The 12,768-nt window shown below is 49.2% G+C and overlaps 1 protein-coding gene across 2 annotated transcripts in view; it reads left to right on the forward strand.

The window, feature by feature from the left end:
• Positions 1-12,768, forward strand: part of LIG1 (DNA ligase 1) — a 217,596-nt gene that overhangs the window by 166,308 nt on the left and 38,520 nt on the right. The window lies entirely within an intron of this gene.

The following is a 12,768-nucleotide window of genomic DNA, read 5'->3' on the forward strand; positions in this document are numbered from 1 at the left end:
AAAAGGTTTTCTTGACTTCCAATCATTTCATACCACATGTTTTAATTTCTAAGAAGCTCATGTAACATGCTAGTCTAATCTTTCTTATAAATCACATAAGTGGGGCAAAAAGGCAATTATTTAATCAAAAACCCATGCTATAGTAAAATGATCAAAAATATTTAACTGACTTTAAAGGTCTTTTTCTTTAGTCAGTGGGGGACACTGGAAACCATGGGTATAGTGAAGCTACAGAAGTCCTGGGTACCAAAGAGTTAACTACTTTTTGGACAGCAGCACAGGCTTCTACTCCTCTATAAACCGCCCCAGCCCGGGAAAACCATTTTTTTCAGGAGCTGCGCGCGTTTTTATGGGCTGCCTGAAGCAGTCTGCGTTCTTTTTTTTATTTTAATTCATACTTTTTGATTTAACTTTTTTGGCTGTCAGCCTGTCAGCATTATACACTCTCTGGCTGACTGCTCCATCACCCTGTACCAGTGACCGGCACACTAGCGATTTGAGTCATTGCACAGGCACTAGGAGCAGTCACGACCGGATCAAGGGACAGATAAGCGGCTAACCGCACTACGGAGAACAAGGGATTGCAGCAGCTGACACCGCCGTCTAGACAGTGGTGCCCAGTATTCTCTCCACTACCGCTAAACCACCAGTTATGCTGACTGCATTATGGTGGCAGGTCCCTGGGGTCGGGCTGAAGAGGGTGGGGCTTTGCCTTGTTCTCTCCTCTCCCACCCTTAGGCAGTTATCCTGCCCTAGTCTGCCTGCCAAAGTCTCCTCTCTCCTTCTACTCCCAAACACTAAACAGCCAACTTGCCTTACAGCATTGCCTGCTCGCACCGAGAACGGACTATACATCTTGCCTCTCCTATACCTCAGTCTCGTGGTGGCAGGTTATCTCCTTCCTCACCTGTAGGTCTTGGTAGTTGGGATTGCCTGTTCTCAATATTTCTGAGCACTTGAATTGTGTGCCTGTTTGATTCTTGCATACTTGGTTATATCCTGGCTCTGCAAGATAGGTTTGTCATAGCCTCAATGCAAGGTTTATTACTGCACATAATTATGCAGTTATATATTTTGAACTATAACTACTACCCGCTAAATTAGTCTAATTCTGCTGTTTAGGTATTTATTTTTCCTTTAAATACCTGCTCATTGTCTGTTATGTAGTACAAAATATAACACATTACTGCCTGCTAAATTGGTTAAATTTATTTTACGGGGTCAATCTAATTACCCGCAAATGCGTCACAGGTGCGAGTCAGCTCGGCAACAGCCGCACTTTGCGGCAACCTGAATCCACTGAAAATTGCTTGCAGCCCCATAGTGCTGCAAGCAAAAATGAGCAAATTCGGACTTATAGTGGGCCACGAGGGGTACGAGATGTGTTTTAACGCAGTGACAACAGAAACTCGCGGCTAATTGGATTGACACCAAGTTTTGTTATTTTTCTTATGTGTGTTTACTCATTTGTTTATTGGTAATCAATGCACTGTAATTGGGGTGAATCACAGGACCACTTATTCTTTTATTTGTGGTCTCCGTATTCAGTGCTCTTGCCCCTACACAACCACTTAGTTTATTTAGTGTGTGTGTGTGTGTAGATTTATTCTACAGTGGAACATATTATTATGTCTTCCAAGTTAACCTCCACAGGGGTTTCCCAAGACAGCAATGCTCCTTTGCTGCACGATTTTACTTGCAACAGCTGTATAAAAAAAACTTTATGTTCAGCACTCGATAACACTGGTCTTTTTAATAGATGCTCAACGGAGGCATGGGATGAGTACCATTCTTAGGTAGTTCTCTCACAGGAACCTGCATGGGCATCTTCTTTGTCATTCGCTATGCAGGAGATGGCGTCTTAGCTAGCTGCATTTTGGCCTTCTCTGCCTTTTTAGCCTTTGCCAACACACTGTCCACCTTGGTGGAAACCCAGCCTTCTCTCTAAGAACCATCTTGAGTTCAGGGTCTGTCCCACTTCTTCCAGGGTCTAGTTCATGTTTCTAACGTTCTGCAACAAATGCTAAAACATTTGGCTAAGCACAAACCCTCCAGGCAGGATAGCTCCATGCCTCTCCATTCAGACTACGACTCTGTCAGACAATTCCTCTGACCAACAGGATGAGTTGTCTCAGGCTCCAGATGTCGACACTTATCCTCAGCACAGGATGATCACTTAACCCAGGTCAATGTTTATGCCTAAAGGCAGTTAGTTACATTATTTATGAAGCATTCTGAAGTCTCCCCTACCTCAGAGGCACCTCTCTTCAAATGAAAGAAGGGGTCGGCAAATGTCCCTCCCTCTGCTCAGTTAGAAGATCTCCTAGTGGAGATCTGGTTGCATCTGAACAAGAAATTCTTAGTTTCTAAATGGATCTTGACATTTTATCCTCTCTTCCCTCCAGTGGACCGGAAAAAGTGAGAGTCACCACACCTGGTAGGCTTGGTCAGGTCGCTGCCAGGCTTCCAAACCAGCTGACAAGCCTACGGCATGACTGGACGGGTCCCCACCTGGGACTTTCCAGTGTGACCTGCTGTCTCCTGCTCTTCACTGACACATGGCTGACAATGACCTCTGATGCTTGGCTAATGGGCAACGTGTCCAAAGGATATTTCTTAACTTTCCAGGAACACCCCCAGTCAACGTCAGCACGACAGATACACTCAGGGCTTCCATCAGGAACCTTCTGGCCCCCACCATTCAACGTCCTGGAACTTATAGCTGTTTACAGAGTGCTTTGCCAAGCACGGCCCTTCCTTGTGCACCACACGGTGAAGGCACAGACGGACCATGTAACCAGGCTCTCCTATGGGATGTAGTCGGTATCCCGGCATGCGGGATGCCGCCGGTCTAAATACCGGCACTAGTATCCCGACCGCCGGCATCCCGAAAGTAAGTATTGGCAGTTAGGGTGCGGGGTTAGGCACTACGGGGAGGGTTAGGTTTAGGGGGAGGGTTAGGGTTAGGCACTGGGGAGGGTTAGAGTAGGGGTTAGGGTTAGTGCAAGCATACTTACCTATGGGTGTCTGAATTCTGACTGTCGGGATACCGCTGTCGGTATTCTGACCAGCGGCATCCCGACTGCCGGCAATCCATACCCAACCCCTCTCCTATATCAACAATCAACACGGTACCAACAGTTGAGGTGCCATGTCAGAAGGCAGCCACAACCTCCGGCCGGTGGAAAGTTTCCTACCAGCCCATTCGGCTGTATACAATCTGGAAGTCCAGATTTGGGAGGCAGACTTCCTCAGCCAGCAGGACGTTCCCCTGCCCGGGCTGGTTCGGCGCTGGGGTCATCCAGACATTGACTTGATGGCCTAACGACACAACCACAAGCTTCCTTGATACTGACACCAGAGACCCAGGAACATTTCTGGTGGATGGTCTTGCAGTCCCATGGATTTTCCCGCATGTAACCATCTTTTCCCCGATATTTCTGCTGCAGTGGATCCTTCGCAAGTTGAAGTTAGAGCGTGGCATCATCATCATTCTGGTCGCGCCTGACTGGCCACGGAGGGTCTGGTGTGCATACCTGCACAGTCTGTACATAGCAAGTCCATGGCGCCTACCTCTCAGGCCAGATCTTTTCACTCAGCGCCCCTGCCATCACCCTAGCCCATCTGGCTTTAACTGAGTGATTATTAAGATCTTGATCCTGAGGGTTAGAGGATTCTCAAATTCGTTTATCCGGAACATTCTCTCTGCCACGAAGCCTTCCTCTGCGAAGATCTATTACCGTGTTTGGCGGGTCTATGTTTAGTGATGATCTGCCTGTGGTAGGGATCCCTTGTTTTTTCGCCTTTCCCAAATCTGGTCTTTCTTGCAAGCTGGCTTGTATCTGAATCTTCATCTCTCTTCTTTAAAAGTGCAGATGTCGGCCCTCAGTCCTTTTCCAGTGAAATGTGGCCCGTTTGCAAACTGTACAAACTTTTCTGCAGTGGGTCCTGCACATTCAGCCTCTTTTTGTTCCCTTGGCAGTTCAGTGGGACCTATCCTTAGTGTTACAGGCTCTTCTGAAATCCTCCTTTGAACCATTGGCATCCATCAAACTGCGTTGGCTCACGTGGAAGACAGTCTTATTGGCCATTGTACCTGCACTCCAGGTTTTGGACTTGGGTGCGTAGTCTCAACATTCCCCCTTCCTAATATTCCACTCTGATAGTGCTGTCCTACGTACCCGTCTGGACTACATTGACATTCCAGATCTATCAGACTATTGTGGCACTTTCTCTTCAGATTTCGGATGCTACTGACTCACGTCCATCTGTGCCCACTCTAGCCATGGTCTGGGCTCTACGTACTTGCGTCGATCGGACAATCGCAAATCACATTCATTGTTTGTCTTTTATTACTTCAACATGTGTGGCAGGCTGGTTTCTAAACGGACCTTGGCCTTTGTCAGGCCTATATTTCTTCGGGTTCCATAGGGTCCACAAGACCCACCTTGGGTATGTAATTGGATCGCATCCAATGCACTAAACAGCAGAGCTTGAGAGCTCCCAACATGCACTGGTCCTCCTCTCTATATACCCCGCCCCAAGTCACAGGCATTCAGTTTTTTTGTTTGGTGCGCGGCAAGACGCACCTGTTATAACAGCGGGACTGCTAGGCAGTCCTAGGTTTTCATCTGTTATGCTTTACCTTAAGTCTTTTCGAACTTCAGAGTTTAGTGGTACCAGGCGCCGTGAAAGACACTTGCACCGCGACTCCTTCTGCCTCTGCCGACGCCAAAACACCAGCAATGCTATATGCCCTGAGTTCTCGGCAGGCCTCTAGCTGCTTTCGCTGAGATCCGGGACTGCAGTCGGGTCACGGAGATAGCAGATAAGTGATTCCTCTTAGGGAATCGTGTGCGAGGCAACCCCCCGCCTCCAGTGTTGAGACGCATCAGAGGTGGCGGTGGGTGAAGGCCTCGTGTAACGTGTCCTCACTAATGCGGCCGGTGCCATATCGTCTGTCGCCGGGGACTGGTGGCAAGACGCAAGGCGCCCCTCCCCCCAGACGCAAACTTCCGGGTACGAATTCCCGTATGGAGGAAAAGTAGGTGCCGCTGTCATCTAAGGAGCCATTCTTTAGGTGTCGGGCAGTGACTAAGGATTATTTCCCTCAGTCTGGGCAGCTGTCGAATCTCATGGCTGAAGCATGGGATACACCTAGTAAGCATTTTCATGCCACAAGGAATATAACCTCTCGGTACCCATTTGCACCAGGAGTATGTAATAAATGGGAAGTTCCCCCAACGATAAATGCTCATGTGACGAGATTAATCAGAAGTGCCACATTACCCATTCCTGCAGCACCCTCTTTAAAAGAGGTTACAGATAGAACGCTTGATAAATACTTGAAACCAATGTTTTCACTATCTGGGGCTATTACCAGGCCTGCTACGGCTGTTGCTTGGGTGGCCAAGGCTATGGAGGATTGGACGAAATCTCTGGAGGATACTATAGTTGATCGAACCCATGAGCAGCAGTCCCTTCTTGGCCAGATGCGGGAAGCAGCTATGTATATGGGGGAAGCGGGAATTGACACATGCATCCTGGCTTCTAGGGTCTCGGCTAACTCGGTTGCAGCCCGAAGAGCCCTTTGGCAAAAGACCTGTAAGGTGTCGCAGGGTCTAAGAAGGCTCTGGAATCTTTGCCTTTTGCAGGGATGGTACTGTTTCAACCAGGGTTGGATGACCTAATGACCTTTTTGGCAACACCGAAGTCTGCTGAATTGCCATCTACGTCTACCTCTAGGAGGCTGTCGTCATCTCTGTCCTTTCGTCCGCAAGGTAGGACAAAGAAACAGTCCTTGGCCAGACAGTCAGTCCCACAGGAAACCACAGCCCAAAAAATCTTGGCCAACTAAACGCCCGGCTTCCAAGCCAGACGGTAAGCTTACTGTCTGATGGGGCGGGCCTCCCCCTGGAGGATGTCAGTGTTGGAGGCCGACTTTTACACTTCTCCCAGGCCTGTCAGCAAACAACTACAGATGCATGGGTGCGAGAGCTGGTCTCTCAGGGTTATGCCATCACATTCCTAAGGCATCCACCTCAGGTTTTTTGCTACAAACCTTCCTGCAGACCCGGTCACAGCTTCGGCCCTCTGGGAGTCTATTGGGCCACTCCTGAGGTCAGGAGTCATAGGACCTCATTCAGAGTCTGTCATTGCGGCCGCATGGTCGTACGCCACCGATGTTCGCTAAACTGCGCATGCGTAAAGTTCGCAATGCGCGTGCGCAAACTAGCTGCTACGATTAGAAATTTCTCTCTCCTTGAACACATCCAGGTCGGTAGTTTGAGTGACAGAATGAGGCGTTTGTGGGTGGTAACAGGGGAAGGTGCTTGAAAACGGGGGAGTGGAGATCCATACACAAGCGTGCCTAATTATGCGAACGGCGTTTTATGGGAGTGCATAATTAACAAAGTAGTGTCATGGCACACGTGACATGGGTGGTTTGTACACTGACCTGATCGTAGTGCTTAAGAGAGGCTATGGTCAACCTTAAGCTCTACGACCAGTTCCGATGGTTACCGATGGTCTCGATTAATCCTTATATGGCCGGAGATGACGTGTAATCGTACGAGAAGGGGGCATATTTTTTGACTTCCGGCCGCATCCTCCCCTTGGTCGTCCAGTTAACGATCCGATCTTAAGGACACAACTTGCGAGTGCATCATTTGCATATCCGGCCCCTTTTCCCTTACGACTGTGCGGCCGCAACGACCGACTCTGAATGAGGGCTATAGTCCCTGTTCCTGTGACGCAACAGGGAAGGCGTTATTATTAAAAAAAAAAATTTTATTCAAAAACCCAATGGGTCACATCGCCCTATCCTGAATCTGAAGTCTCTCAACAGATTCATCAAGGTGCCCAAATTCCATATGGAAACTCTACGGTCAATTATGCTGGCGATGGAGCCTGGAGACTTCATGGTCTCACTGGACATACAGGATGCATATCCGCATGTCCTGATTGCAAGATCCCACCAGGCCTTTCTTAGGTTCCTGGTCGATCAGCAATATTACCAATTTCAGGCTCTACCCTTCGAACTGGCCACAGCCCCTCGGGTAATTACTAAGATAATGGCAGTCATGACTGCTTGTCTCAGAATACAAGGAGTCAGGATACTGCCATATCTAGACGACCTCCTGATATTGGCACAATCTCAGGAGATGTTACAATGTCATCTATGGATGACCATTGTCTGCCTACATGAGCACGGCTGGGTGATCAATTGAAAAAAGTATTTTCTTTCTCCAACTCAGCAGATGGTGCACTTGGGGGCACTGCTGGACTCTCTGGGACAGAGGATTCTTCTACCAGAGGACAAGATTGTAGAACTACAGTTGCGTGTGCACAATCTACCTCGCAAGCAAAATGTCAGTTCACTTGGCTATACAGATACTGGGCTCCATGGTAGCCACATTCGACATGGTGGCTTATGTCCAGTTCCACTCCAGGTCTTTACAGCTGGGAATCCTGGCCCAGTGGGATGGTCAGTATAATAGGATAAAGCATAAGATGATTCGCATCTCACCAGAGGTTTGGCGCTCCCTTCCTTGGTGGCTGGAGACTACTCATTAGACAAGGGTCATCCGTTATGGATCCCGGAATGGGTACTCCTCACCACGGACGCAAACCTGCGAGGATGGGGAGCAGTGACTGGTCATCACACCTTTCAGGGAAGGTGGATGGACCACGAAAGTCACCTACTAATAAATATATTGGAGCTTCGAGCAGTGTACAAAGCACTCAATCTGGCGCAAGACCTACTTCAGGGCAGACCTGTCCAGGTTCAGTCCGACAATGCGACAGCAGTGGCTTACCTACATAAATCATCAAGGAGGCGCACTAAGTACGGCAGCCATGAGAGAAGTGGCAAAGATTCTGCTGTGGGCAGAGGGCCATCTTCCAGCAATATTCATCCCAGGTGTTCTCACCTGGGAGGTGGACTTCCTAAGTCGCCAGGACATACACGCCGGAAAATGAGCTCTTCGTCCGGAGGTGTTTCAACTCCTGGTGGACAGGTGGGGATTACCGGACATAGATCTCATAGCATCACATCATAACCACAAGGTCCCCAGGTATGGGTCCAGAACAAGGGACCCCTCAGCCACCTTTGTGGACACTCTGGCGGCGAGATGGAACTTCAGGTTGGCATACCAGTTTCCTCCAGACTCCCTCCTCTCAAGAGTCGTCAGAAAGTTCGAGCAGGAAGGAGGCAGGAATATACTAATAGCCCCTGCCTGGCCCAGGTGGCATTGGTTCTCCGATCTGACACGTCTATCTGTAGGCAGTCCACTGCCTCTAAGACAGGAATTGCTAATGCAGGGTCCCTGTCTTTACCAGGATTTACCTCGTCTGGCTTTGACGGCATGGCTCTTGAGACGTCCGTCTTAAAGGCCAGGGGTTTCTCTGCTTATGTGATTCAGATGATGCTGAGAGCAAAGAAGCCTGCTTCTGCTCGCATCTTTCACAGAATTTGGCGTTCATTTTTTTTTTTGGTGTACCCACAGAAAATTACCCTAAAGTTTCAAATGGAACCGAGAATACTGGGTTTTCTTCAGGCTGGATAATACTTAGGGCCTGATTCAGACCCGCACGCAAGCGGGTCGACGGTGCCCTAGTGCGCATGTGCACGACGGAGGCTGCTCAGCCGTGCGCATGCGCGAGACCCGGCTAGCGACGGGGAAGCCGTTGCTCCGGGTCTCGCACCAAAGGGGGCGTGCTGTCGATGTTGATTGACAGCACGCCCCCTTTGGTGGGCGTGCCAGGGGCGTGGCTGCCAGACGGAGGCGTTCCCATGGGAACGCCTACCGTCTGGGTCCGGCCCCACTGACATCACTAGTGATGTCAGTGGGAGTGATTTTGGCTCTGATAGAACCAAAATCACTCCAGGGCTTGCGGTCACCGAGACCCTACAGCAGGGTCTTGTCGCAAGCGCGATGGTCTTGACCATCGCGACCATCTTTTTGGCCGCTCACATATGCTGTGAGTGGTCACCCACAGCTCTGCGAGTGGCCAGGAGGCCGCTCCAAGTTTAGGTAGGAGGGCCCTGATTCAGAGCGAGCGCTCTGGTCAGAGCGTCCGGCTATGAATCAGGCCCTTAGGTCTTCGCCTGGCTACCTTGAGATTCCAAGTTTCGGCTTTGACAGTTGGTTCCAACGCAAGATTGCTCCTCTGCCGGATGTCAGCACATTCTTACAGGGGGTTTTGCGGCTGCAACTTCCGTTTCTCCCACCGGTGACACCGTGGGATGTGTCTTTGGTTCTCAGGGCATTGCAGTTGCATCCCTTTGAACCCCTTGCATAAGGTGGACTTGAAATGGCTGACCGTGAAGACACTTTTTCTTCTCGCCATCTCTTCCGACTTGGCAGCATAGTCATGTCGTTCCCCATGTTTGATCTTTCATCCAAATAGAGCGGTTCTCTGTACCAAGGCGGACTACCTTGCAAAGGTTGTTTCCCATTTCCTTCGTATTTAAGTAGATAAGACCAGTTTCATCAGGAAATCAGATTCTCTTTGTGTTATATGGATTTCACAAGCGAGGTTGGCCAGCAAACAAACAAACGTTGGCTCTCTGGCTTCGTATGACTATTTCTCACGTCTAAACACAAGCTGATCTCCCTGTTAGACCATTGTGGGCAGTAAGACATGGCGCCTCGACAGCTTTGCAAGGCAGCCACTTGGTCTTCCGTTAATACGTTTATCGAATTCTATACTTTTGATTCGTTTGCCTCCCAGAATGTTTCCTTTGGGCGGTGGATTCTGCTCTCTCCACAGGAGCGTCCCCACCCTTAAGAGAACTGCTTTAGGACGTCCCCACGATCCTGTGGACCCTATGGAACCCGAAGAAAAAATACAGAATTATGGTATAACATATCTTGGATTCTTTTTCTTCGAGGTCCACAGGGCACCCACCCTGACGGTCCACAGGGCACCCACCCTGACGCACCTGGCCTCAATTGGGATCTGTTCTTCAGCCTTTATTCACAGATTCCCTCTTCATATGTTGAGTGATTCTTGTGCAATTTTTCTTCCTTCGATACTCTTTGTCTCTTACCGTTAGGCTTGTTTACAAGGTGGAGTATATAGGGAGGGGGTGGGGGTGGAGTATATAGGGAGGAGGACCAGTGCATGCTGGGAGCTCCAAAGCTTTGCTGTTTGGTGCATTGGATGCGATCCAACTACTTACCCCAAGGTGGATCCTGTGGACCCTATGCACCTCGTAGAAAAATAATTATCCAAGGTATGTTATACCCTAATAAAGTAGTTTAGCTAATGTTCCGATTTCGATGCGGGCTCCTTTTACCAGGTCTGTGGGGACCACTTGAGTGGTTTATAGTGGTGCCTCTGCAGAGCAGCTCTGTAAGGCGGTCACATGGTCCTCTGACTTTACTTTAAAATTAAATTCTACAGCTTTAACAACTTTACCTAAACTTATGCGAGTTTAGGCTGTCGGGTACTAAGGGCAGTACAGGAGCAGTTTTGGGACTTCCCATGGTTTCCAGTGTCCACCATTGACGAAAGAAAAAAAGAGGATTTTTGTTCTTGCCTGTAAAATTTTTTTTCTTCAGGGTCCATAGGCTTCCACAGGGAGACAATGAGGTGTAGGTGGTACTTGGAGGACCAGACACCAACAGCAAAGCTCTTTCCTATCCCAGGATGCTCCGGTCCTTCCCCTTATACCCCGCCCACAGCCTGAGGTCAACTCCGTTTCTTTGGTGTCTGGCAAGAGCTGGACCACCGTTAGAACAGTGGGGCTGCTATTAAGCAGCCCAAGCTTTATTTTTATGATTTTATTTTCATTTTCACTAAGTGCAGCAGCGCTAGACAGTCCTCTGGACGTCTGCACTGCTGCTCCATCACCCCTCCGCTGCGCCGCGACACCAGCCCTCGGCTAGGTACTCTTGGCGGGGCTCTGAGGAGGACCTAGCTAGCAGGGCTCTGAGGACCCCAGGCTGCAGCTGGGACTCAAGGGGACAGGTAAGGCAGATCCCTGCTTTGGGTACCCGCGTCTATGCATAGTCTTACCTCCGGTCTCAGGAGACAGACCGGAGGCGCTGATGTGGACACCAGTTCCCACGGGACTCCACTAGACCACCAGGGCATTACTATAATGGCGCAGGGCACAGATTAAGGCCAGGGACCCGGTGGTTGATATAGGAAAGGTTCCGGGACTGCACACCCTGAATATATATAATGGGAGGTGCTACCTGATGAGACTTATTGCAGGCACAGAAACAGACAAATCTCAGGTGCACAACTCCAAATTACTGATAATATATAAATGCAATAAAATTTTGCAATCAATAGTTTTTTAGCATAATCATGGCCAAGGTTATGGGCCTGCCCACCATATCCAGGTACCCTCTTCAGGGTAGGTCCGTAACATACTAGGCTTCACATCTAGAGCGCAGAACACCCCCAAACTAGCCCAGCTAAGCCGCCTCAGGGCACCGCCATAGTAAGAAAAGTGCAGTGTAAAAGAGATATAGTAAAGAGCAGCCACAGTTGCATATAAAGAATGAAAATAAAGTGAAGTACATGTATAATAAACAAATTAGTGAAGGGTTAAAATGTGTTATAAAAGAAAAATGTGTTATATGCGGTGGCCTGAAACAGATCAACCAAAGTAATCCAGGGGGACCCACACCCCAAAAATGAACCAAAGTTGCACTACAGTATATAACTTGTACGACTTACCTAGAATTGTGCCTAATACTGCATATACAGTACCAGACTCCATGCTTTTAAACCAATAAGGAAGGGGTGCTAATCCAGACTGAGGGCATCTCCTTTCCCTCAGGTGTGCAATAAAGCACATTAAATGGAGCATATAGGAAAGGTTGATGTCAGCATAGGGGAGAAGGTCCTCTCCCTGCGGCCCCTCCCCCGGCTCAGGGTGCCATTCCACTGCGGTCTTACCACCCCTGAGCTGCTCCTCCCTCACCCTCCGCCACCTCTGAGACACACGGCAGCCATTTTCTGCATCCAGGTCTCCGGGAACGCTGGGTCCGGTCTCCCTGTATACCTCTCCCAAAGACCAGCTTATACAGTGCCATTTCCTACCAGCTACTGCGGCCTGTGTAGTTGAATTGTGCCCACTGCAGTTAACTTATATGCTCTGCAATGTATGTGACTTGTGCTAGCGCTGCTGTCTATTTTTCTCAACTGTCAGCTTATACCTTTCCCTTTCTTTCATTATAACCCTGGAATACTGAGGTATGTGTTACAGACTACACTGTGCCATATTGTACATATATCTGGGTTGCTCACTGCACTCTGCCAGATTGTGTTCTGTATTATCCTTGCAGCTATGTCTGGCAAAGGCAAGAATAACAAGCAGCCTGCTGCTCCCACTCTGGTGTCTTGCAAGTCCTGTTTAGCAGGCTTAGCTTCAGACGATCTCACTCAAGATGGTCTGTGTGCGTCTTGTTATACGGCACCTGGCCCCTCAGCTCGGGCATTCTCTCCCCAGGACCCCCCCATGGCTTCCTTTTCACAGGTGTTGGCAAAAACTGTGGACCACCTAGCGTCCCCGGTGGTAGCTCCTCCTATGGGATGGCCACAGCAGGTACTCCCTGCAAATCCTTCGCCTCCCCCATGGGTAGACGTACTTTCTGCCTCAGTTCAGAGTCTAGCAGCTACCTCTACAGCCTTTCAACAAATGCTGCAAAAGGAGAGACCCTTACCTAGTAAACCTACTAAGCATGCTGTTATCTTCCCAGTCCACCCAGTTATCATCTGAGGAGACAAAAGACGCAGACTTCTCTC

The sequence above is a fragment of the Taudactylus pleione genome, unplaced genomic scaffold (assembly GCF_031769625.1).
Source record: "Taudactylus pleione unplaced genomic scaffold, aTauple2 ptg000366l, whole genome shotgun sequence".
Classification (NCBI taxonomy): Eukaryota; Metazoa; Chordata; class Amphibia; order Anura; family Myobatrachidae; genus Taudactylus; species Taudactylus pleione.